General features: G+C 29.2%; 1 long non-coding RNA gene and 6 pseudogenes across 1 annotated transcript; 3 read left to right on the forward strand and 4 right to left on the reverse strand.

The window, feature by feature from the left end:
• Positions 1-454: 454 nt before the first annotated feature.
• LOC107638586 (uncharacterized) lies at positions 455-18,030 on the reverse strand. Its single transcript, XR_015880806.1, has 3 exons — positions 14,552-18,030; positions 13,685-13,717; positions 455-758 (listed from the first exon to the last, which is right to left on the reverse strand). It is a non-coding gene; the product is annotated as an uncharacterized LOC107638586 (long non-coding RNA).
• Positions 1,676-2,816, forward strand: LOC107638583 (rust resistance kinase Lr10 pseudogene; annotated as a pseudogene).
• Positions 2,997-6,014, reverse strand: LOC148566535 (rust resistance kinase Lr10 pseudogene; annotated as a pseudogene).
• Positions 4,772-5,894, forward strand: LOC148566536 (rust resistance kinase Lr10 pseudogene; annotated as a pseudogene).
• Positions 6,096-9,814, reverse strand: LOC148566537 (rust resistance kinase Lr10 pseudogene; annotated as a pseudogene).
• LOC148566538 (rust resistance kinase Lr10 pseudogene) lies at positions 8,750-10,152 on the forward strand (annotated as a pseudogene).
• LOC148566539 (rust resistance kinase Lr10 pseudogene) lies at positions 9,895-12,008 on the reverse strand (annotated as a pseudogene).
• Positions 18,031-26,250: the final 8,220 nt, after the last annotated feature.

Here is a 26,250-nt window from a genome sequence, read left to right on the forward strand (position 1 = left end):
AAAAAATAATCAACAATTAATATTAATAAATATAAAAACCATCCAAACACTTTGATTTAAAGTATGAGTAGTTAATTATTATTTATTATTAATAATATTTTGTTCATAACAAAAGGTAAAAATATAATTATTTAGATTTCAATTTTAAAATAATTAACATTATAATAAGTAATAAATGATTTATTTTATTATGCATATTATAAGTTAATGAATTAAACTAACTGATATAATTAATTATAATTAATTAATTGGTATAAATAATAAATTATATAACATTTAAAAAGACAATAAAATGAATAAGAAGAAAATAAAAAAATAGAACAGAAAGAAAACTACAATAAAATAAATTGAGTGTGATAATTTTTTTTTTTGTAAATTTCATATCACATCCATTTCAATAATAATAATAAATGAAAATACGTCAACTTGATATCTAAGAAAAAATGATGAGATAAAATCATAATACAGTTCTAAAGTAAAAACTTAAATTAGGCCATAATATCATTGCACAATACAAATTGAAAATAATTTCACACTACAATATACCATAAACAGGTAAATGACTTAAATTTAAATACAAAACATTTTTTATTTATACATACATGATAACACCAAGGTCTATAAATGTATCATGGATAACATATCATATATAGCTCTGAATGATGAACACTGGAGTTGGAGAGTGTGGTGGTTTGTGTCCACGATAGTTGCATTCTTGCAACGACGCCTCTTAGGCGGAAAAAAAATTGTTGTAAAAGCTATCCAATGAAAGAGTAATTGGTAAACAAAATATATTTTCTTCTAGCATATATGGTCTTTTATAGTGGTAAAATAAAAATGGAAGGAATAAAATTTTTTATCTTTATATTAGGGAATAGAATTTGATATTTATCCTAATAAAATTATTATTATTATTATAAATGGGTTATCATTAAGGTAACAACTTGCCATTAATAAAATTATTGGATAATGAATAAGAATTAGAATGGTATCAATATAATTAAAATGATTAAAAATATTTTTGATTGATAATTAGTTTAATAATGCATTAAATATTAATTTTATATAATTATAATAAAGATATTTTTCTAAATTAGTATAATTATGTATTATTTATTAAAATGATTAAAAATATTTTTTATTGATAATTGATAAGTAGTTTAATAATGCATTAAATATTAATTTTATATAATTATAATAAAGATATTTTTTTAAATTAGTATAATTATACATTATTCATTAAATGCATTCATTTTGGAGGAAAAATAGCTATAGGTTGATAAGGAATTGACACATCACTTTCATTAGTTGGGAAAAAACCTAATTTTAATATATTAAGTAGATTATAAAATAGTTTTATTATAGTTAAAATATTAACCCTAATTAAATTAAAGTGACTCAAGTTATAAATATAGTTAGTTATTATATTAAAATATTATCACATCATAAAGAATAAATTACATATTATTTTAGAGAAGATTTGGTAGAATTTATTTTTATTTATTGTTTCAACTATTTTTTTTTATTTTCATCAGTAATTAGTGACGATAATGATTGTTAATCTACTTGTTCAGGAATGCACAATTTCATATCAATTCCCTGAAGCTCCTTTGACTACTCATTGATGATGGCTGAAAAGACCAGAGTAAATGCATTCGGACTTAGAATTTTGATAGGAACAATAATTTTTGTTGTTCTTATCATTTATCAATGGAGAAGAAGACACATGTCATCATATGAGAATATCGAGATATTCTTACAAAAAAATAATAATAATCTGGTGCCAATAAAATATTCGTATAGAGAAATAAAAATGATGACAAAAATTTTTTAAAGAAAAATTAGGTAAATGTGATTTTGGTTCTGTATACAAAAGAAAGCTACGCAGTGGACTTTTTGTAGCAATAAAGATATTAGATACATCTAAATCTAGTGAACAAGATTTCTTTAGTGAAATAATGGCCATCGGAAGAATTCACCATATAAATGTGGTGAGATTGGTTGAATTTTGTGTCGAAGGATCAAAATGTGCTCTAGTGTATGATTTTATGCCTAATAGTTCCCTTGATAAATATATTCTCTCTGAAGAAGAAAATATTTTTTTTAAATTATGAAAAAATATATGAGATATCATTGGAAATCACTAGAGGTATTTCTTACCTTCATGAAGGGTGTGACATGCAAATTTTGCACTTCGACATTAAACCACATAACATTCTTTTAGATGAAAATTTTATCCCAAAAGTTTCTGACTTTGGATTATCAAAATTATATCCTAGAGATAATAGCATTGTCAGTTTGATGGATAGAAGAGGGACAATTGGATACACTGCACCCAAATTATTTTACAACAATATCGGAGGAGTCTCGTACAAGGCTGATATATATAGTTTTGGAATGTTGTTGATGGAAATGGCAAACAGAAGGAAGAATTTGAATCTACATGCAGAGAATTCAAGCAGCACATTCTTTCCAACCTAAATTTATAATCAATTCAGCAACAATGAATATATAGAATTGGACAATATCACAGAGAATGAGAGGTTATATATAAGAAGATGATAATTGTTGCACTATGGTGTATCCAGCTAAAATTCTGTAATCGTCCTTCAATGAAACAAGTTGTGGAGATGCTTGAAGGAGAATCTGAAGACCTAACAATGCCTCCAAAGCCTTCCTTGTATCCAGGTGGCGAAGAAGAACTTGATATAAAGCTAGACCAAACATCAACATCACATTATGACTCAGAATGTGCCAACAGTAATATATCAAAGATTGAGAAAAGCTTTAAGTATTCTAGTTGTAAAAGATTTTAGTATACAGTAACCTACTTCAATTGTTTATTAATTTATTACTCATTGTACTCCTTCTTCACTAAGTATTTGCATTTGTTTATTAAGTTTAAAATAATTTTAAACTTCACTAAGTGCAAATACTTAGTAAAGAAGGAGAATGATAAGTAATAACTTAATAAACAATTGAAGTAAGTTACTGTATACTAAAAGCTTTTACAATTAGAATACTAATTTTCTCAATCTCTGATATATTACTATTGGCACATTCTGAGTCATAATGTGATGTTGATGTTTGTTCTAGCTTTAAATCAAGTTCTTATTCGTCGCCTGGATACAAGGAAGGCTTTGGAGGCATTGTTAGGTCTTCTGCTTTTCCTTCAAGCATCTCCACAACTTGTTTTATTGAAGGACGATCACAGAGTTTTAGCTGGATACATCGTAGTACAACAATTATCATCTTCTTATATATGTTCTTCTCATTATCTGTGATATTGTCCAATTCTATATCTTCGTTGTTGCTGAATTGATTATAAATCCAGGTAGGAAAGAATGCGCTGCTTGAATTCTCTGCATGCGGATTCAAATTCTTCCTTCTATTTGCCATTTTCATTAACAACATTCTAAAACTATATACATCAGCCTTGTACGAGACTCCCCCGATGTTGTTGTAAAATAATTCGGGTGCAGTGTATCCAATTGTCCCTCTTCTATCGGTCAAACTGACAATACTATTATCTCTAGGATATAATTTTGCTAATCCAAAATCAGAAATTTTTGGAAAAAAATTTTCATCTAGAAGAATATTATGTGGTTTAATGTCAAAGTGCAAAATTTGCATATCACACCCTTCATGAAGATAAGAAATACCTCTAGCAATTCCCAATGATATCTCATATATTTTCTCATAACTTAAAAAAATGTTTTCTTCTTTAGAGAAAATATATGTTTCAAGGAAACCATTAAGCATGAAATCACACCCTAGAGCACGCTTTGATCCTTCGACACAAAATCCAACCAGTCTCACCACATTTATATGGTAAATTCTTTCAATGGTTGTTATTTCACTAATGAAATCTTGTCCATCAGATTTAGATGTATATAACATCTTTATTGCTACAAAAGATTCACTGCGTAACTTCCCTTTGTGTACAAAACCAAAACCACCTTTACCTAATTTTTTTTTATTTTTTGTCATCATTTTTTTTCTCTATACGAATATTTTTTTGGCACCAGATTATTATTACCTAGTAAGAATATCTCGATATTTTAATATGATGATATGTGTTTTCTTCGCCATTAATGAGTGATAAGAAAAACAAAGATTGTTGTACTATCAAAATCTTGAGTCTGACTGCGTTTACCGGGGTCTTTCCAGCCGTCATCAACGAGTAGCCAAAGAAGCTCCGAAAAATTGATCTTAAATTGTGCAATCCTGAACAGGTAGGTTAACAACATTTATCGTTACTAATTACTGATGAAATTGAAGAAAAGAAAATAGCTGAAACCAGATACAAGATTCAACATCTCACCTCCACTAACAAAAGGAACAATTCCGCTAGGTAACCAACATAGAATCTGCCAACTCCTGCCAACTCTTATTGGACTGGGCCCAAAATCCACTAACATAAAAAATATCATCCCAACTTAATCCTAACCTAAGTAGCTATGCCGCACCCTCTCCCTCTCCTCTCCCATCTTACACATAGTGCCCACAAATCCTAAACAACTGCGCCATCGCCTAACAGTGTGGACGAGCGTCCCCCGGTGACAAGACGTCGGAGACGACAACCAGACTCATTACCGAAGAGAGCTCTGCGCGCCGTCAATCTTCGTACAACCACACCGGCAGCCTCGACTTGAGCATCGATCCGCTACAAGACGCTAGCGACGACAAATTCAGATCAATTTCCCGAAGCTCCTTTGACTACTCATTGATGATGGCTGGAAAGACCACAGTAAATGCATTCAGACTCAGGGTTTTGATAGGAACAATTATCTTTGTTGTTCCTATCATTTGTCAATGGCGAAGAAGACACATGTCATCATATGAGAGTATCGAGATATTCTTACAAAATAATAATAATCTGGAGCCAATAAAATATACGTATAGAGAAATAAAAATGATGACAAAAAATTTTAAAGAAAAATTAGGTAAAGGTGGTTTTGGTTCTGTATACAAATGAAAGCTACACAGTGGATCTTTTGTAGCAGTAAAGATATTAGATACATCTAAATCTAAAGAACAGGATTTCTTTAGTGAAATAATGACCATCAGAAGAATTCACCATATAAATGTGGTGAGATTGGTTGCATTTTGTGTCGAAGGATCAAAACGTGCTCTAGTGTGTGATTTCAAGCCTAATGGTTCCCTTGATAAATATATTCTCTCTAAAGAAGAAAATATTTTTTTAAGTTATGAGAAAATATATGAGATATCATTTGGGAATCGCTAGAGGTATTTCTTACCTTCATGAAGGGTGTGACATGTAAATTTTGCACTTCGACATTAAACCACATAATATTCTTCTAGATGAAAATTTTATCCAAAAAGTTTCTGATTTTGGATTAGCAAAATTATATCCTAGAGATAATAGCATTGTTAGTTTGACGGATAGAAGAGGGACAATTAGATACACTGCACCCGAATTGTTTTACAACAATATCGGAGGAGTCTCGTACAAGGCTGATATATATAGTTTTGGAATGTTGTTGATGGAAATGGCAAACAGAAGGAAGAATTTGAATCTGCTCGCAGAGAATTCAAGCAGCACATTCTTTTCTACCTAGATTTATAATCAATTCAGCAATAGCGGAGATATAGAATTGGACAATATCACAGAGAATGAGAAGAACATATATAAAAAGATGATAATTGTTGCACTATGGTGTATCCAGCTAAAACCCTGTGATCGTCCTTTAATGAAACAAGTTGTGGAGATGCTTGAACGAGAAGCTGAAGACCTAACAATGCCTCCAAAGCCTTCCTTGTATCCAGGTGGCGAAGAAGAACTTGATTTAAAGCTAGACCAAACATCAACATCACATTATGACTCAGAATGTGCCAAAAGTAATATATCGAAGATTGGGAAAAGCTTTTAGTATTCTAGTTGTAAAAGCTTTTAGTATACAGTAACCTACTTCAGTTGTTTATTAATTTATTACTCATTATTGTCCTTCTTCACTAAGAATTTGCACTTCTTTATTAAGTTTAAAATAATTTTAAACTTCACTAAGTGCAAATACTTAGTAAAGAAGGAGAATGATGAGTAATAACTTAATAAACAATTGAAGTAAGTTACTATATACTAAAAGCTTTTACAATTTAGAACACTAATTTCCTCAATCTCTAATATATTACTGTTGGCACATTCTGAGTCATAATGTGATGTTGATGTTTGTTCTAGCTTTAAATCAAGTTCTTCTTCGTCGCCTAGATACAAGGAAGGCTTTGGAGGCATTGTTAGGTCTTCTGCTTTTCCTTCAAACATCTCCGCAACTTATTTCATTGAAGGACGATCACAGAGTTATAGCTGGATACACCATAGTACAACAATTATCATCTTCTTATATATGTTCTTCTCATTCTCTGTGATATTGTCCAATTCTATATCTTCGCTGTTGCTGAATTGATTAGAAATCCATGTAGGAAAGAATGCGCTGCTTGAATTTTCTGCATGCAGATTCAAATTCTTCCTTCTATTTACCATTTTCATTAACAACATTCCAAAACTATATACATCAGCCTTGTACGAGACTCCCCCGATATTGTTGTAAAATAATTCGGGTGCAGTGTATCCAATTGTCCCTCTTCTATCGGTCAAACTGACAATGCTATTATTTCTAGGATATAATTTTACTAATCCAAAATCAGAAATTTTTTAGTTAAAATTTTCATCTAAAAGAATATTATGTGGTTTAATGTCGAAGTGCAAAATTTGCATGTCACACCCTTCATGAAGGTAAGAAATACCTCTAGCAATTCCCAATGATATCTCATATATTTTCTCATAACTTAAAAAAAATGTCTTCTTTAGAGAAAATATATTTATCAAGGAAACCATTAGGCATGAAATCACACCCTAGAGCACGCTTTGATCTTTCAACACAAAATCCAACCAGTCTCACCACATTTATATGGTAAATTCTTTTAATGGTTGTTATTTCACTAATGAAATCTTGTCCATCAGATTTAGATGTATCTAACATCTTTATTGCTACAAAAGATTCACTGCGTAACTTTCCTTTGTATACAAAACCAAAACCACCTTTACCTAATTTTTCTTTAAAAATTTTTGTCATCATTTTTATTTCTCTATACGAATATTTTTTTGGCACCAGGTTATTATTATCTAGTAAGAATATCTCGATATTTTTTATTTGATAATATGTGTCTTCTTCGCCATTAATGAGCGATAAGAACAACAAAGATTGTTATCCTATCATAATCCTGAGTCCAACTGCATTTACCGTGGTCTTTCCAGCCATCATCAACGAGTAGCCAAAGGAGCTCCGGAAAAATTGTGCAATCCTAAACAGGTTGGTTAACAACCGTTATCGTCACTAATTACTGATGAAAGTGAAGAAAAGAAAATAGCTGAAACAACAGATACAAGATTCAACATCTCACCTCCACTAATAAAAGGAACAATTCCGCTAAGTAACCAACATAGAATCTTCCAACTCTTATTGGATTGGGCCCAAAATTCACTAACATAAAAAATATCATCCCAACTTAATCCTAACTTAAGCAGCTGCGCCGCAACCCCTCTCCCTCTCCTCTCCCATCTTACACATAGTGCCCACAAATTCTAAACAGCTGCGCCACCGCCCCCCTACTGGTGAGGACGAGCATCCCTTCGCGACAAGACGTCGGAGACGACAACCAGACTCATTACCGAAGAGAACTTTGTGCACCATCAACCTTCGCACAACCACACTGGTAGCCTCGACTTGAGCATCGATCCGCTATAAGACGCAAGCGACGACAACCCGAGTCACCGTGCAAGGAAGACGACGAAGCCATCGGCCGTGACTCCTCTCCGTTGAAGACAACGTTACCCATCCCGCGAACCATCTCAATTGGTCCGTCGCTGCGCTGCGCACCAACACGCCGGCACAGTCGAAACCAGCACCGCCTCCAAGACGCGTCGTGCAGGTTCTTCCCCCTCTGTTGCCATGTCTTCTCACGACTGTGTCTTTTTTGGAGGTATCTTTTTTGGAGGTATTTTTTTGGATGCGTCTATGTCATTTTGTGGTTATGGAGGTGTTTTTTTTGTATTGGATGTGTGCTAATGGAGGTGTCTTCGGTGATACGGCGACGACGCAAGTACCATAATGACCACAACACCTAATGAGGGGTGGGTTGCGATCGTGGGTCTAGGAGGAAGAGGATGCTGATCACAGTGACCTTGTGTCACTCAACACAATCCTTATTACTCAATTTTTTCATTAATGTCATTTTTTGAAACTCAAATTTATTAAAATAATTATAAAATAGTTTTATTATAGTTAAAATATTAACCCTAATTAAATTAAAGTAACTCAAGTTATAAATATAGTTAGTTATTAGCTTAAAATATTATCACATCATAAAGAGTAAATTACATATTATTTTAGGGAAGATTGGGTAGAATTTACCTTTATTTATTGTTTCAACTATTTTTTTTTCATTTTCATTAGTAATTAGTGACGATAATGACTGTTAATCTACCTGTTCAGAAATATACAATTTCAGATCAATTCCCCAAAGCTCCTTTGACTACTCATTGATGATGGCTGGAAAGACCACAGTAAATACATTCGGACTCAGGGTTTTGATAGGAACAATAATCTTTGTTGTTCTTATCATTTGTTAATGGCGAATAAGACACATATCATCATATGAGAATGTCGAGATATTCTTACAAAATAATAATAATCTGGTGCCAATAAAATATTCGTATAGAGAAATAAAAATGATGACAAAAAATTTTAAAGAAAAATTAGGTAAAGGTGGTTTTGGTTCTGTATACAAAGGAAAGCTACGCAGTGGACCTTTTGTAGGAGTAAAGATATTAGATACATCTAAATCTAGTGAACAAGATTTCTTTTGTGAAATAATGACCATTGGAAGAATTCACCATATAAATGTGGTGAGATTGGTTGGATTGTGTCGAAAGATCATAACGTGCTCTAGTGTGTGATTTCATGCCTAATAGTTCCCTTGATAAATATATTCTCACTAAAGAAGAAAATATTTTTTGAAGTTATGAGAAAATATATGAGATATCATTGGGAATTGCTAGAGGTATTTGTTACCTTCATGAAGGGTGTGACATGCAAATTTTGCACTTCGACATTAAACCACATAATATTCTTCAAGATGAAAATTTTATCCCAAAAATTTCTGATCTTGGATTAGCAAAATTATATCCTAGAGATAATAGCATTGTCAGTTTGACAGATAGAAGAGGGGCAATTGGATACACTTCACCCGAATTGTCTTACAAAAATATCGGAGGAGTCTCGTACAAGGTTGATATATATAGTTTTGGAATATTGTTGATGGAAATGGCAAACAAAAGGAAGAATTTGAATCTGCACGCAGAGAATTCAAGCAGCACATTCTTTCCTACCTAGATTTATAATCAATTCAGCAACAGTGGAGATATAGAATTGGACAATATCACAGAGAATGAGAAGAACATATATAAGATGATAATTGTTGCACTATGGTGTATCCAGCTAAAACCCTGTGAACGTCCTTCAATGAAACAAGTTGTGGAGATGCTTGAACGAGAAGCTGAAGACCTAACAATGCCTCCAAAGCCTTCCTTGTAACCAGGTGGCGAAGAACTTGATTTAAAGCTAGACCAAACATCAACATCACATTATGACTCAGAATGTGCCAACAGTAATATATCAAAGATTGAGAAAAGCTTTTAGTATTCTAGTTGTAAAAGCTTTTAGTTTATAGTAACCTACTTCAATTGTTTATTAATTTATTACTCATCATTCTCTTTCTTCACTAAGTATTTGCACTTGTTTATTAAGTTTAAAATAATTTTAAACTTCACTAAGTGCAAATACTTAATGAAGAAGGAGAATGATGAGTAATAAATTAATAAACAATTGAAGTAGGTTACTATAAACTAAAAGCTTTTACAACTAGAATACTAAAAGCTTTTCTGAATCTTTGATATATTACTGTTGGTACATTCTGAGTCATAATGTGATGTTGATGTTTGGTCTAGCTTTAAATCAAGTTCTTCTTTGCCACCTGGATACAAGGAAGGCTTTGGAGGCATTGTTAGGTCTTCAGCTTCTCGTTCAAGCATATCCACAACTTGTTTCATTGAAGGACGTTTCCTTTCTTTAAGAATCCAACACCTTGCAAATTCCTTTCCAAAGAGGCGAATCACCACTTTTGGCGACGGGCTGAGGAACACCAACTTCCTCTCTCATGTATTTACTACGTAACACTTTAACCCATAGCGCATTAGGAAGAGTCAATATTCCCCACCTGAGATTCATGAGAAAAGCTTCATTATTCTTACTCATCCTCCGTATGCCTAAACCCCCATTAACCTTTGGTTGGCAAACCTGCTCCCACTTAACAAGATGGGGCTTCTTCTTCTCATTCGTAGACCCCCAGATAAAAGATCTACTGTGAGCTTCAATCTCTTCACAAGTCAGTGTTGGTAGCTTAACCGTTTGCATTGTATACGTGGGGTTTTAGCTGGATACACCATAGTGTAACAATTATCATCTTATTATATATGTTCTTTTTATTCTCTGTGATATTGTTCAATTCTATATCTCCGCTGTTGCTGAATTGATTATAAATCTAGGTAGGAAAGAACGTGCTGCTTGAATTCTCTGCGTGCAGATTCAAATTCTTCCTTCTGTTTGCCATTTCCATCAACAACATTTCAAAACTATATATATCAGCCTTGTATGAGACTCCTCCGATATTTTTGTAAGACAATTCGGGTGCAGTATATCCAATTGTCCCTCTTCTATCTGTTAAAGTGACAATGCTATTATCTCTAGGATATAATTTTGCTAATCCAAAATTAGAAATTTTTCGGATAAAATTTTCATCTTGAGGAATATTATGTGGTTTAAAGTCGAAGTGCAAAATTTTCTTGTCACGCCCTTCATGAAGGTAACAAATATCTCTAGCAATTCCCAATGATATCTCATATATTTTCTCATAACTTAAGAAAATGTTTTCTTCTTTATAGAGAATATATTTATCAAGGGAACCATTAGGCATAAAATTACACCCTAGAGCACGCTTTGATCCTTCGACACAAAATCCAACCAGTCTCACCACATTTATATGGTAAATTCTTTCGATGGTTGTTATTTCACTAATGAAATCTTGTCCATCTGATTTAGATGTATCTAACATCTTTATTGCTACAAAAGATTCACTACGTAACTTCCCTTTGTATACAGAAACAAAACCACCTTTACCTAATTTTTCTTTAAAAGTTTTTGTCTTCATTTTTATTTCTCTATACGAATATTTTTTTGGCACCAGATTATTATTATTATTATCTAGTAAGAATATCTCGATATTTTTATATGATGACATGTGTCTTCTTCGCCATTGATGAGTGATAAGAACAACAAAGATTGTTGTCCTATCAAAATCCTGAGTCCGACTGCATTTACCGTAGTCTTTTCAGCCATCATCAACGAGTAGCTAAAGAAGTTTTGGAAAATTGATCTTACATTGTGCAATCCTGAACAGGTAGATTAACAATATTTATCGTCACTAATTACTGATGAAACAACAGATACAAGATTCAACATCTCACCTCCACTAATAAAAGGAATAATCCCGCTAGTTAACCAACATAGAATCTGCCAACTTCTGCCAACTCTTATTGGATTGAGCCCAAAACCCACTAACATAAAAAAAATCATCCCAACTTAATCCTAACCTAAGCAGCTGCGCCGTATCCCCCCTCTCCCTCTCCTTTCCCATCTCACTCACAGTGCCCACAAATTCTAGATAGCTGCGGTTCCGCCCCTTACCGGTGCCGACGAGCATCCCCCCGCGACAAGACGTCAGAGACGACAACCAGAACCATTACCAAAGAGAGCCCCCGCGCCATCAACCTTTGCACAACCACACCGGCAGCCTCGACCCGAGCATCGATCCGCTACAAGACGCTGGCGACGACAACCCGAGTGACCATGCAAGAAAGGCGACGAAGCCATCGGCCGTATCTCCTCTTCGTTGAAGACAACGTTACCCACCCCACGAACCATCCCAAGTGGTCCGTCGCTGCGCCACGCACCAACTCGCCGGCACAGCCGCAACCAGCATCGCCTCCAAGACGCGTCGTGCAGGTTCTTCTCCCTCTATTCTTGTGTCTTCTGACGACCGTGTCTTTTTTGGAGGCTTTTTTTAGATGCGTCTGTGTCTTTTTGTGGTTATGGAGGTGTCTTTTTTGTATTGGATGTGTCTGCTAATGGAGGTGTTTTGGTGATACCGCAACGGCGCAAGTACCGTAATGACTGCAGCACCTAAAGAGGTGTGGGTTGCGATCGTAGGTCTAGGAGGAAGAGGAGGCTGATCACAGTAACCTTATGGGCAGTTACTCAACACAATTCTTATTATTCAAATTTCTCATTAATGTCTTTTTCTCAAATTCAAATTTATTAAAATAATTTAAAATTTTTAAGGATAAAGTATATTTTTTGTCCTTAAAATTTGATAAAAGTTTCAAAAATACCTCTAAGTTTTATTTTGTTTCAATTTTGTCCCAAAAATTTTCGATTTGCATCAAATATATCCCTAATGGCTAATCTTTCAAAAAATTTAAAGACCAATTCAACAACAATTTCATAAGAATAACCCTTAACACAAGCAAATCAAGGATAATTTTCATGCATTATTGTTAGATTAGTCTTAAATTTTTTGAAAATTTAGCCGTCAAGGTATATTTGATGCAAATAAAAAATTTTTGGGATAAAATTAAAATAAAATAAAATTTAGGAATATTTTTAGAACTTTGGCCAAATTTTAGAGACAAAAAATATATTTTTACTCAAAAAAGTATTAATTTTAAATTGTCAAAAGTTAGCAGATTAACTCTCAGTACCCAATACTTTTCCTAAAAAACACACATTCTGAAGAAAAAGAAAAAAAAAGGTCAAATTAGTAATCAAAGTTCTAAAATATTTTTGTTTATGTATTTTATTATGATTACATTATTTACAATTAATTTTAACTTTTTAATTAGATATTACTTCATTCACATTTATCGCAGGTTAGAACAATTGTATAAATAAACAACTGATATTAATTATTTAAATTATCATAAAAAAAAACAAATTATTAAAACAGGATACAATGAACACAATCACACATTCTCTCGTACAAAAAGATAAAAAATTTGCGATCACAATTTAAATGTTAAGTCTTGCTGTTTAAAAATAATTCTAATATTAGTCTTATATCTAACTTAAGTAATATAACATTATTCAGATCCGATTTTATAAAGATTTTTTTAAATAATTTATTAAAAATAATTTTTGGAAATAATTTTTTTTATGAAAAACTATATTAAGTAAATTATTAAATTAAAATAAAATATTTTTAATAAAGACAAATTATAATAATTATATCTAATAAAATTATTTTTAAAATTTAACATAATTTTAATAGATATAAATATAAATTAATTTAAAAATTATCTCTTTAGATACTTCTAAAAATATTTATAACTTTTAAAAATTGTACAGAAAATATAATCCATTTTTATATACAAAACATAAGATTAAGTATTAATGCAGATATTTCTCTTTAAAATTTTACTTTCTATACCAAATCTAATTAATAGCATTTAAATTCCACATAAATGAGAACAAATATAATAATTTCTGTGTACCTTCAGTGAACCTCTGAACGAATTTTTGAATTCCTACAATAGAAAAAAAAAAGTTATTAATAATCAGAAACATGGGCTTTAGCCACAAAAAAAATAGTGACTAAAATCAAGAAAAATCGTAACGATGACACATTAATAACGAATTGATATCTATAGCTAATAAAGGTGACGTATTTTTATTTAACTACGATTTTTTATTTGTTAGCCACACTTTTATGAACCGTGAAGACAGGTAAATAACCACAGCTTTCACATCATTGCCCACGCTTCAATCCGTGACTAAAAAAAATAATGTAATCTATTTTGTATAATTTTACCACACTTTTTCCGTAGCTAATATTAGTAGGCCAGATTTTTTTTGCCATATTTTTCCGTGACTAATGTTGGTGGGTTATTTAGCTATGCTATTTCCGCAGTTAACCCAAATTATTTTATTCTATTTTTTTATCGCTAGCTTAAATTACCACATTAAAAATTGTGGCTAATCATGAAAGATAAATTTAAAAAAATAAATAAAATGTCATAATAAAGATGTTGTCTAACAGAAAATTATATCATGTAAAATTAAAAAAATATTATCTACATTTATATAAATAATATCCTTAATAATAAAAATATCAAATTAATATATAATGTTAAAAAGCAAATATCTTAAACTAAATAGATTTAAATTATTACAAAATCAAGTATCAAGATGCATCATTATAATGCATCATTATAAGATCTTGAACATTTCATTGGAGCACTTGCAACATCATCCAAATAAAATTTTGCTATTTCTTCATTCGTGGAAAAAATTGTCCCAATTTATTATTTAACAATAATAGTTTAATATAGTTAAAATTTAAAAGATGCAGGAATACATACCCAATATTCTTAGCAATGCTAAAAGTTGAGCGGTATCATCAACCTGAGATTAAAAAAAAAAGGAAAATATAATTATAGTCCAATAAATTAGTCCATATAAATCAACTGAAAAAAAAGTGTGTAAAAACCAAGCACAAATTATAGCCTCAAAACACACACTTGATAATTTGATATTAACTTATAGAATGACTAATGAGACAAAGTTTAGAGAAAATAGTAAGCAGAGAGTAAAATCAAGATATTTGCTGATAATCAATAATATACAAAGGTTCATCTAGAGGGAATAAGTTCTTGAGATGCTGCTACCTTTGAATCATCCAACTTATGCCATGTATCTGGTGCAGAGCGAACAAAGGAAAAGTAATGTCCTGAAGTAGACGAAAATCCAATATGCACAACAACTGCATATAGTACATATTTCAATGGCACCTATTACTAGAAAAAAGAGTTGTGCGTACGCATATTTGACTGAGTATTTTTCTTTTGTTTTTTTTCATAAAATCTTTCATTTTACATGCTTTTTTCCACTTCTACCAAACCATTCATGCTTTTAGGATCTGAAATCACTCACATAATATATCACGGCATCGAATGAAACAAAAGTGGAATTAAAATGATCAATTTAAGCATAAAAATGCATGTTTTCACATTTAGGTCAAAATTAGGGAGAAATCACAAAAGTATGCTATTTTGGTGATTAAACGTGAGTTTAAATGGAGTTTATATGATGAAATCCGTCCAATTTAATTTAAGCAAAAAATTATCATCAAATATGGATTCATCAATTCTCCCACACTTAAACAATAGTAATGTCCTCATGCTACACACAAACAAGGAGAATGATCAAAGGGTAACAACTTATTGAATGCAACTATCTATATGCATACAAGTATACTAAATACTATCTATATCTATCTATACTATGGTTTCCTATTGTTTTGGTGAAAACAAACAACTAAATTCCAAGCAAGTATATGGAGATATAGGGCTAGAAGCAAAGAAATAATTCAATGCAATCAAAATCTAAAGAATTGATTCAACTCATCAAAATGAAGTAACTTGCAAGAATACATGATAAGAGGTGTGGAAACATAGAATTGAGTGGTCGAACCCTTACTAGGTGTGTATACACTCTCAACGCTCGGTGTTTAGGGTTTAATAACTCAAGTCTCCTCTAATCATGTTTTCAATGATTTGCTTTTCATCTAACAATCAACAGATATATGATGCATGAATACAAGTATCATGAGGACTTATTAGGGTTGTAATGGGGTTAAGGTGAAGGTAGGATTAATATGGTTAAGTGGGCTAATAGATTGAATCTTTGATTAGCTCAAGTATCCCACCCAACCTAAGTCAACCTAATCACTAAAATGCAACCTAACTTTCCATTCTTCTCTTTTTATACACATTCATACATTTTTTTCATCCAAATCCACATATGCATTTCTTTTATTCATTTTTTTTTCTTTTTCTTTGGGATAACTTTTGTCCCATCTTATTATTTTTTTCATTTCATTTTTTTTCTATTTCTTTTTTTTCTTTGGGATAACTTTTGTCCCATCTTATTATTTTTTTCATTTCATTTTATTTTTTTCTATATTTTTTTTTCTATGACAAATGCATATGGTTAAAGCAAATTGATACATGAATGTGCACCCATTTTCTAAAATTTTCAATGAATATCCAAAATAAAATTTTTCTCTACCAATACTTCCCAAAATTTCTCCCACACTTAAATGACACACACACTTCAACCTAAACTAATCAAAGATGCAATTCAAGGTAGTTCATGGTTTTTCGCTTAAGGTTGATGACGTGATAATAATTAGAACAAAAGGGGATTAAAAAGCTCAATATTGGCTCACAAAGGTAGATATACAGGTATGGCCATATGGGTAAGTAAGCTTTAATTCAAAAATGGCCTCAATCATGCTAAATGCATTCAAAACATCAAACATCGGAAATAAAGAATCAAGCAAATCTAAGATTGCAATCATAGAAGGAGCATAGCACACAAGAACAAAATAGTGGTTTAAATGTGTAACCACACAATATGGCTCAACAACTCACAAGGTTGTTTGTTCTATCTCTCTGCTATGTTCCACAAAAATTCAGTCAAGCAAGTTTAAAAAGGATTTTCCAAATCAATTCAATATATAGAACGCCCTAAAAACAAAATTCTTGAAAATCTTTGTTGTTTTTCACCAAAATTATTTCCTAAATGTATGTATGTATGTTGTGATGGATGCAATTTTATCAAAAAATTTTCAATATCCAAAAATTTCATAAAAAATCAATATGAATAATTAGGACAAAATTAAACTAAACACTATGCTATTCAATCATCCAATTACAATTTCTATCTATAAAATATATATCATGCAAAAATGTAAATATAAATATATATATTAACTAAAGTAAATATATAATAGTAAAAAATACTAACAAATATCTATAAAAAATATAATTAAAAGAATAAAAATAAAATGTAAAGTATTCGAAAAAAAATTTATGCTAAAAAATAGTGAATCCTCCCCACACTTAAGCAAAGAAAGGAAAAGTAATATCGTGAAGTAGACGAAAACCCAATATGCAGAACAACTGCATACAGTTCATATTTCAATGGCACCTATTACCAGGCAGGAAAAGGAGTCAGAACAAGGAATCAACAGTGGAAACAATAATATACTAAAATGCCGCAGAAAAAATATATAGGTGAGTTCTTCCGTGCCTAAAGATTGCGATTCTGAATTTACCAAAATGTTCAAATATCTACTAGAATATAGACAAGTGTTATCATATAGGTCCAACAAAAATAAAAATTTTTAACGAAGTTAACTATCTCCTAAAGGATTAGATAAATGGCTTTCGTAAAAGTTAAAGAGCATTAGTGTACTAGTCTACGAAAAGTCTGAAATGCTTTAATTTTTATTTAACTAGTGTTCTTCTCATTACTTTAAAAGACTATTTAAGGGTCATCTTATTAAATAATTAAAAATATTTGTTTATAACTTAAAAAATATAGATAATAAATTAACTATTTTTATTAATCTGACAATACATATAATATTAAATCTATTATTTTTAATATATCAGATTAAATTTTAATAATTAATAAATATTTATATAATCATATTATATTTTATCATTTTAATTAATAATAATATATAAGTTTATATATATATAGTGTAACACCGTATTTTTTCATATAATTAATTTCTAAAAATTTTGTGATGATTTATCTGTGATTGAATTTTAACATTAAAATTATAAAATATATAAAACTCAGCTAACATATACGAATCTGATAATATGGCAGATTCTTGCGTGTATATATAATATAGAGTCTAGAATTTTATAGGTTCACTAAAAAGTAGCGTCTAATAACTGATAGTATTTAGACCTACTAAAAATCTGACGTTCAATAATCATAATATTCATATTTGTTAAGGTGTAATGTTTTTATTTTTATCATATCTAAATTATAATATTTTTGTTTATTTTATTGAATATATATATATATATATATATATATATATATATATATATATATATATATATATATATATATATATATCAGTGATCGAGTAATATAATTTTATTTAAATAACAAAATATAAATTTATTAATTTGTGTATTTAGTCTCATTTTTATAGTTAGACACTACATAAATTAGATTTGTAAAATCTTCTGTAGTTATATTAACAAAAATATGAAAATGAAAGGAAATTTGTAGTTCATTGCAGCCATAAAAAATGAAAATAAAATGTATTATTTTTACAAACTAGAAAAATGATATTAATGTACAAATTGATAATAGTTTTGTATTCTTATTTAAATTAATAAATAGAAAATTTTGATTAAATAAAAGAACCTTGAGTAACACTATAAATTTATTTTATATTATTAATATATTATGGTTAAATTTTTATTGTCTCCTGCTCATATTACTTTTATTAATCATTACACGCTAATTGAAGAACTTAAAATTAAAATTTAATTATATAATCACTAAATTATTATTATTGTTTATTTTTAATTAACAAGAGAATAAACCTAAAAAAAGTTAGAATAACTATTTTAGAGTGAAAAATACCAATTATATCAGTAATTAATAATTAATTATTTATTAAAATATATTGTGTAAAAACTAAATATAAAAATACTTAATATATTATATTCAAATGAAAAACAATAATTTTAGCTAACAGAAGCCTTTTCAATTTATATTTGTTTTGTAGTGCGAATTTACATAATAGTTAAGCAATATTTTAAAATATTTTAAACAAAAAATATATAACAATCTTGGAAAGTACCACACCTTCCAATCATCCACACTTGCTGACATTTCCAGTCTCTAATACTTTATTCGGTGATAATTAAACTCCGTTAAAATACTGTGTTTTTCGACAATTTCGGTACCAAATTTTTCGTCATTTAAGAACTCACCAAATATATAATAGAATGTAGGTGGCCGGGGAAACAACAAAACTTACATTATTGTTTTGATGAGAAATGGTGTAAGGCTGTAAGTCCAACTCCAGTAAGGCTGTAAGTCCAACAAAATATTCACGTAAAGTATAGACCGTGTACGAAATAAGAAAGAAAAGAAATGGACAATAAAATAAAGAAAGAAACTGATGATGACGATATATTCATATTGGAAAGGATGAAATCCGAGAAAGAAAAGACAAATTCCGCAGAGTGTTAGTAACACTGACACAATAATATGTAATGATTCAATTGATTTCTTTCAACATGACATGCATATTATTATTCTTATCCTAAAAGGACTTGATAACTTGATCACTTAATTAACTGATTTTGAAATCTATGTAAGAAGAAAGAGAGGAAAAGAAAAGAAGCATGGATAGATGTTAATGAATCAATGATGAAGAATGTAAGGTGTATAGTTTATACCTTGAAACTTCTTCCCAAAGTGGACCCTTGAGACTTGAATCTCCAAACACAGAATCCATATCCAACCTTATCTTTCTTGCCGGGGCCACCGGTTTCCACCACCAAAGTTCATCTTCTCACCCTCATCGCCACCACCCTCCACCGCCTCCAATAGCTATAGAGAGCTACAGAAGAAGATGATAGCTTTTTAATGTCGGCCTCCATGCCTTTCATCCGCATGTTGTCAGCTACGGCCATGGTGATGAAAGCACCAATTGATAGGGTGGAGTTCAGAAATGATAAGAAGAAGAAGAAATGTGGTATGTATTTATATTTAATTGAAGGAATTTAGAAGTAATCGGTAAGTGAAAGCAGAAAACAAGGGGAATATATAGTATACTCATCAAAGGGTTTTTATTATGCGCATGGAGATGCTTTCAGGGGTGAAAATATATTTTTTTATTTTTAGGTGGGATCGTGATATATAAAAGAAAATGCTTTAGTTTAATTAATTTGCTTTGGGTTGTATTTATTATCATTAGGGGGTTTATGGAATCTTCACTTTACTTTTCTTGCAGTAATGATATAAACCTTTTTGAAAAGAAAAAGCTTTTATTATATTTAGTAATTAATATTTTATAAATAAATAATTAATTAATTCTTTTTTTCATAGCTATAAAAAAAATATTTATTAGGAATTTTTGTTGATTTTTTCTTTTTAAAGGACAGAGGATTAGCTTTGGGTTCTCTTATGTGTGACATACGTAAGTGCTGGAAAAAGGAAAAGGAAAGCTAAGGCATAAATTATAACATGGATCGTTCAAAGAGAAAATAATAATGATAGCGAGATATGGTAGTAAAAAAATGGAAAAGATAATAAGAATACTAATATTTTTAAAAATTTAGAAGACATGTATTAGTGGGAACAGCCTGCAGATAGCGACGATGGAGATAATAAGATGGCCCATACCCCATTTGTAGGTAAGCTTTGCTTATTGGGCTTTCTTTTGCATTTACCTTCACAAGAAAGATTCCCATATTTTTGGTTAATATGAATATGATGGATGAATCACTTGTTAAACCTTTGAAGTTTGAACACGCTATGTATTTTACTTTTTATAATTTAATTTTCCTTATGCTTACTTTGGACCACACCATTCGTTATAATCAAGAAAAGAAAAATATTAAAAGACTAGTAAAATTTATTTTTTTAGTCAGTAATTAATCACTGGTGATACCGCTTCTTTACAAGTTACAAATATGAAGGACAAATTTATGATGGAGAAATAGTTAAGAATAATTAACTAAGGTAATTAAGAAAGAATTAAGAATTCAATAAAAAGCGAAACGCACGTAATCATAAAGTATAGTGTATGATTCAATAATAACTTAGTTCAAACGTGAGACAAAAAAAAGATTCCCAATAATTCAACTCCAAAAGAAACGTTTCAATCTGTAGGCGTCGCAGTCGCATTTATCTCCGATAAAGAAAAAACCGAAAAGAAAAGTGTGATCATCGATTATCCACTATTTTCTCTTTGGGTGCAAAATCTTTATTCAAATGCAACTTTACTTGTAAAGATGCTAATAGACTAATAGTAGAAGCCATTACAAACTTAATCTAGCAATAGCTTCGTTTCTAAATAAGCTTTTTATTCATGCTGAAAAAAAAATATTTTTTATTTCACATATTTTTAATATAATTTTTTTTATTACATATTTTATATTAATAACTAATTTAATTATTAATTTTGAGTGTATATATAACCATACTCATCAAATTCACTTTATAGGCATATATTGGCAGCAAGTGGCAAGGTACGTATATCCACGAGAGTCGAGATCGTATTGTGTTTTAAATATTAATTAAAAAAGTGAACGTTTCATTAGAAGATAGGAAGAATTTGTTAAACTTTAATTTATATAGTCTAATTGATAGATTTCTTCCTTGTTTAAGATATTTCTACTTTTGGACAAAATATGATTTCTTTGGAAACACAACTCATTCACGGATTCACCTTTACATCCAACCTTGCTTATATATCTAAATCTAAATATTTTAATTAGTATAATATTTATAAAATAATAATTTAATTAGTATAATATTTTAATTATTTTATTAATTATATATTATATAAATATAATTGTTCATTTTATATTGTATAATTATCTGTTATTTCGTATTTAAAAAAAATAAATTTTAACTCTTATATCATCTTAAAAGGCTATATTTTATTATAATTTTTTTAACGTTAAAGTTTTGGTAATGACTCATTATCAAAGGATAATTTTTAACAAATTTTTAAAAATTATTTATTATTCTATTTTAAATTTATAAATTTATAAAAATGTAGGTTTTCTGAAATTCGAACTAAAACACAAAATTAGAATTTTTGTTCTTATTTGTTTTAATTTTTTTTTATATTTTGTTTGAATCTAAATAAGAGATATTTTTTATTGACATTTATGTTTTAAAGTTAAACCCTAAACTTTATACCCTATACCTTAAATAAGAATAAATAAATAAATAATTTAAAAATAAAAAATATCAATAAACTGTATAACTACTAAATCGAATCAAGTTGATTCGATTTACTATGTATATTATTATTGTATAATAATAAATCAATTTAATTCTATTTACTATAAACCAAATTGATTCGATTTACATCAAAGTGTTTAAAATAGATGTGTAACAAAAATTAGTTTAAGACATCTACATAATTTTAAACCTTAAACTATTTTTTTCACGTAAATTATCCTAAAATGTTCATCCAACATTCATTAAGAGCCTAGTTTCAATAACCATTGAATATTTTTCAATAAAATCAGACTACCTCGCATACAATTTCAATGAAAAGAGACAAAAGAAAAAAAAGGAAAAAAGGTGATGCAAAACTTTTGTTCTTCAACCAAATGCACATTTCCGTGACATGATGATTCGCAATGGATCAAACTCTGGTAATCAAATTTTAATAATAATAATTGCACTAAGCATTTATACATAAGAAAAAATCTTGCAAATTTGTGAATTTGTTTATCACATGTTGTGGTGTATGTGATGGTGTCAGCAAGATCAAGCAAGAAGAATTAATGAACAAGTCTTGCTTAGCTTGGTGTCCAACATTTCAAATCTAAAGACAAAAAAAATAAAAAATAAAAATCGAAGTTATGTTTAGCTGGAATAAATGCATCACAGTTTACTACATGGCAACTACTCAAATAAAGATGGCAAAAACATCTTTTTATAAAAATATTTTGTTTAAAAGTGTGATTTATTTATTTAGCCACACTTTAAACAAAGACAACACTTTTATAAATATCAAAATCTAACCATTCAATCCATCATCCAATGATCAAAAAAAAATATTTTCACATGAAGATAATTATAAAATCTTCATTGTAGTATCCACCTTACTACATTATAAGGCTGAACATCATAGTTACTCAAGCTGTCAATTTAATTGTTTGGATTCATTTTTTTTTTCTAATATAATTTATAGTATTTGATTTGGAGGAGTAGGTGTCGTGTAGTGGTACCCAATTAATAAAGACCTGATGAAAAAATTTATCATTAATGCATGGCCTAGTCTCCGTCATAATTCTCTATCTTCCAATTAATGCACTGGCATGATTTTATGTTGAACTTTAGTTAAATTTGACTAAACTGAGTGAGTCATCACATTTTTTTATTTTTAACAAATAAAGGATAATTACCCAAATGAAGCTCGCAAACAATTTCTTTAGATATTTGAACCTTTCCTTTCCTATTCAAATAAATGTCCTTTACTTTGTAAGATATATGGTGGGTCTTGTCTTTCTTCATTTGGTGGCGGCATCTTTTTATTATTATGGGATTGGCTTTTCCATTTTTGGAACTAGCTAGTGGAAGTCGACTAGAGTCGTAGAGATTTTTCTTTCAGTTGAAAAAGCGAGAATTGATTTGTGCCGGTGATCGCTATTAACCACACATTCGTTTGGTAACTCCTTGCATCAAAATATTATGTTAAGTACTTTAATTAATCAATTAAAATGTCTCATCATTTTAATTATTATCCTCTCATCAATTGCATATTCTATAACATGCAGATGCAAAAAACATCATAGTAATATATAAAAGGTTTTTGGATAAAGATTTTTATACGCAGCAGATTAGAAGTACTTGATCTGCTACTAAATTAATACTGCAATTTAATATATTATCAGTGATTTTAAAAAAATAATAATATAAAATTATCTTATTTAAATTAATATCTATAATTTTATACATATATTATTTATGATTATATATTTATTATATTTAATATTATTCAATTAGTCTAGTGTTAATTAAAAAATAATAATAATTAAAAAATATAAAATAATATAATCTTAAATCATTTTAACTTATTTTTTAATTGTTTTTCAAATATTTTTTATATATTATTATCATAATTATTCTTTCGTCGTATGCTCTTATACATTAACGATTGTATATTATAATTTATTTACTTTGTTTGTTTAAATCATAACCACTCATGTCTAGAGTTTACTAGAATGGAATCCGTCAATTAAAGAGAATTTGTGGTCAGTTTTAATCAATTTTTTTTATGAAAATAAAAGTAATTAACTTTTTCAAATAACTCCTTTAATAATATTTATTAAATATTAGTTAGTTGAAAATTATACATGAATAAAAAGGTGTATACTATAATGTCTATATACACTTACTTAACTTACAAAAAAGAGATAAATATTAATATTTAAATTAAAAAATATAAAAATAAATATTTTTTTAATGTTTAAAACTTACTATAAAAAGCAACTTCGACAATTTCGCCAAATCAGACTGTTCGAACACGTCTTATCGTTTGGGTTGTTGTCAAGGCCTGGATGAGCCACGTCGTGTGTTGAGTGAGAAGAAATTGGCATGCGATGGTACACCTGATCAGAATACCAAGCAGCAGGTTCAGGTGTGAATATTTTAATGAGAAAGTATAAGGAGTCAATAGAATATTTGTACAATATGTATAATAGAGGTTTAGAGATATTCAATTCAGTATTAGAGATATAGCTATTAGTGTTATCTTTTTCTATTAGCTGAAATTTTTAAAATGAGTAGTATCATGACATAGAATCAGAGTTTTAGATTCGAAAAGTCATTGATAAACCTCAAAATCAGCTTAAGTTTTTGGGATGAAATATTTATTATCTCTAGTAGGTGATATTCATTTTTTAACTCATATAGTCCATCATACACATTATATAAATATTCTATTAACTCCCTATCAGGATTCTATTTTAATTTGTAGGCCATTTAAAGGGAGAATACATGAAATACGAAATATGTGGTAAATTTTTCAATTTTTGGTCTGGAATTATTCTTTTTGATATCCAAATATTTTTTTTTATTAAATCATCGTTCTTTATGTTTGGTACCCAAATAAATAATGTTAATAAGATGAATTAAGAAAATGGAGTCATGGCCCAAAACAACTAAAAAAAATGAAAATGTAGTATCAAAATTAATTGAGATATTTAAATTTGAATTGTCTACGAAAAAAATACCTATTCAGGTAACACTTGAAAAGTGTAGTCAAAAGTAAAAAAAAATTATACCTTAGACTAAGGTTATGCTTTTCGGACTACGGAGACACTTTAGTGGAAGATGCCTATTTAACCGTTACCTATTTTTAAAGGGTATTTTTTTTGCACCAAGGACTATACTTTTGACGTTTAGAAATAGAATACGTTTTTCAAATGATGCTGTCCAGAATCAAAGGCTACGTTTATCAACTTCCATTTTTACCAGAATAGACCACGCTTTTCAATACTTCTGCATCACCTGTAAAACATAATCACATTGTATACTATAGCTACCATTTATAAATATAACCTTAGATTCCTCATTTTTTTTATACTATAACTACTATATATAACTACTATATATAAATGTAACCTTAAGTTCCTTTTATATATATATATATATATATATATATATATATTCTAATAATTATTAATACAACATAATATTAATAATACCCCATTTGTAGGTCAGCTTTCCTTATTGGGCTTTCTTTTGCATTTACCTTCATAGATACATTGTTGACTTTCTTTGCCTTCACAAGAAAGATTCCCATATTTTTGGTAAAATATGAATATGATGGATGAATCACTTGTTAAACCTTTGATGAACCCGGTACGTTATTTGCTCTTTATAATTTAATTTCCCTTATGCTTACTTTGGACCAGACCATCAGTGGTGGAGCTTAGTTCAGACAAAGGGTGGTCATGGTCCCCCCAAACTTTTTATAAAAAATTTAGTAGTACTTTTTCAAAAGATAAAAAATAGTTCAATTGACTTAAATACGTTACTATGACTTAAAGTATCTAATAAGTTCAATAAACAACACTATCTCTATCTTTAGGTTCAAATATAAAAAATTAGATATCTTTTATTTATTTAATTTAATATTATTTTATATTTTACTATTTATTTAATTTAATTTTTTATATGATAAAAAATAATAGAATATTCAATAAGTATTAATATTATTGTATTTGTATAAATTGATAAAAAAAATTCAATAAATATTATAAATTTTAATATTTGTCCTTCTAACTTCTTCTTTATATATTTTACAGGATATATATTTAAATTTTTATATAAAATAATAATGAAAAATCAAAGAATTGATACATTTTTTAAGAGGAAGGCTAATATTTAAGAAGGAGAACATATAACTTATACAATATCAACACATGTAGATAGTTCTTCTACTTTAATGAATCACAAAAAAAGCGAGATATAACCTTCA

This window comes from Arachis ipaensis, chromosome B4 (genome assembly GCF_059453495.1).
Source record: "Arachis ipaensis isolate K30076 ecotype BB chromosome B4, ASM5945349v1, whole genome shotgun sequence".
Classification (NCBI taxonomy): Eukaryota; Viridiplantae; Streptophyta; class Magnoliopsida; order Fabales; family Fabaceae; genus Arachis; species Arachis ipaensis.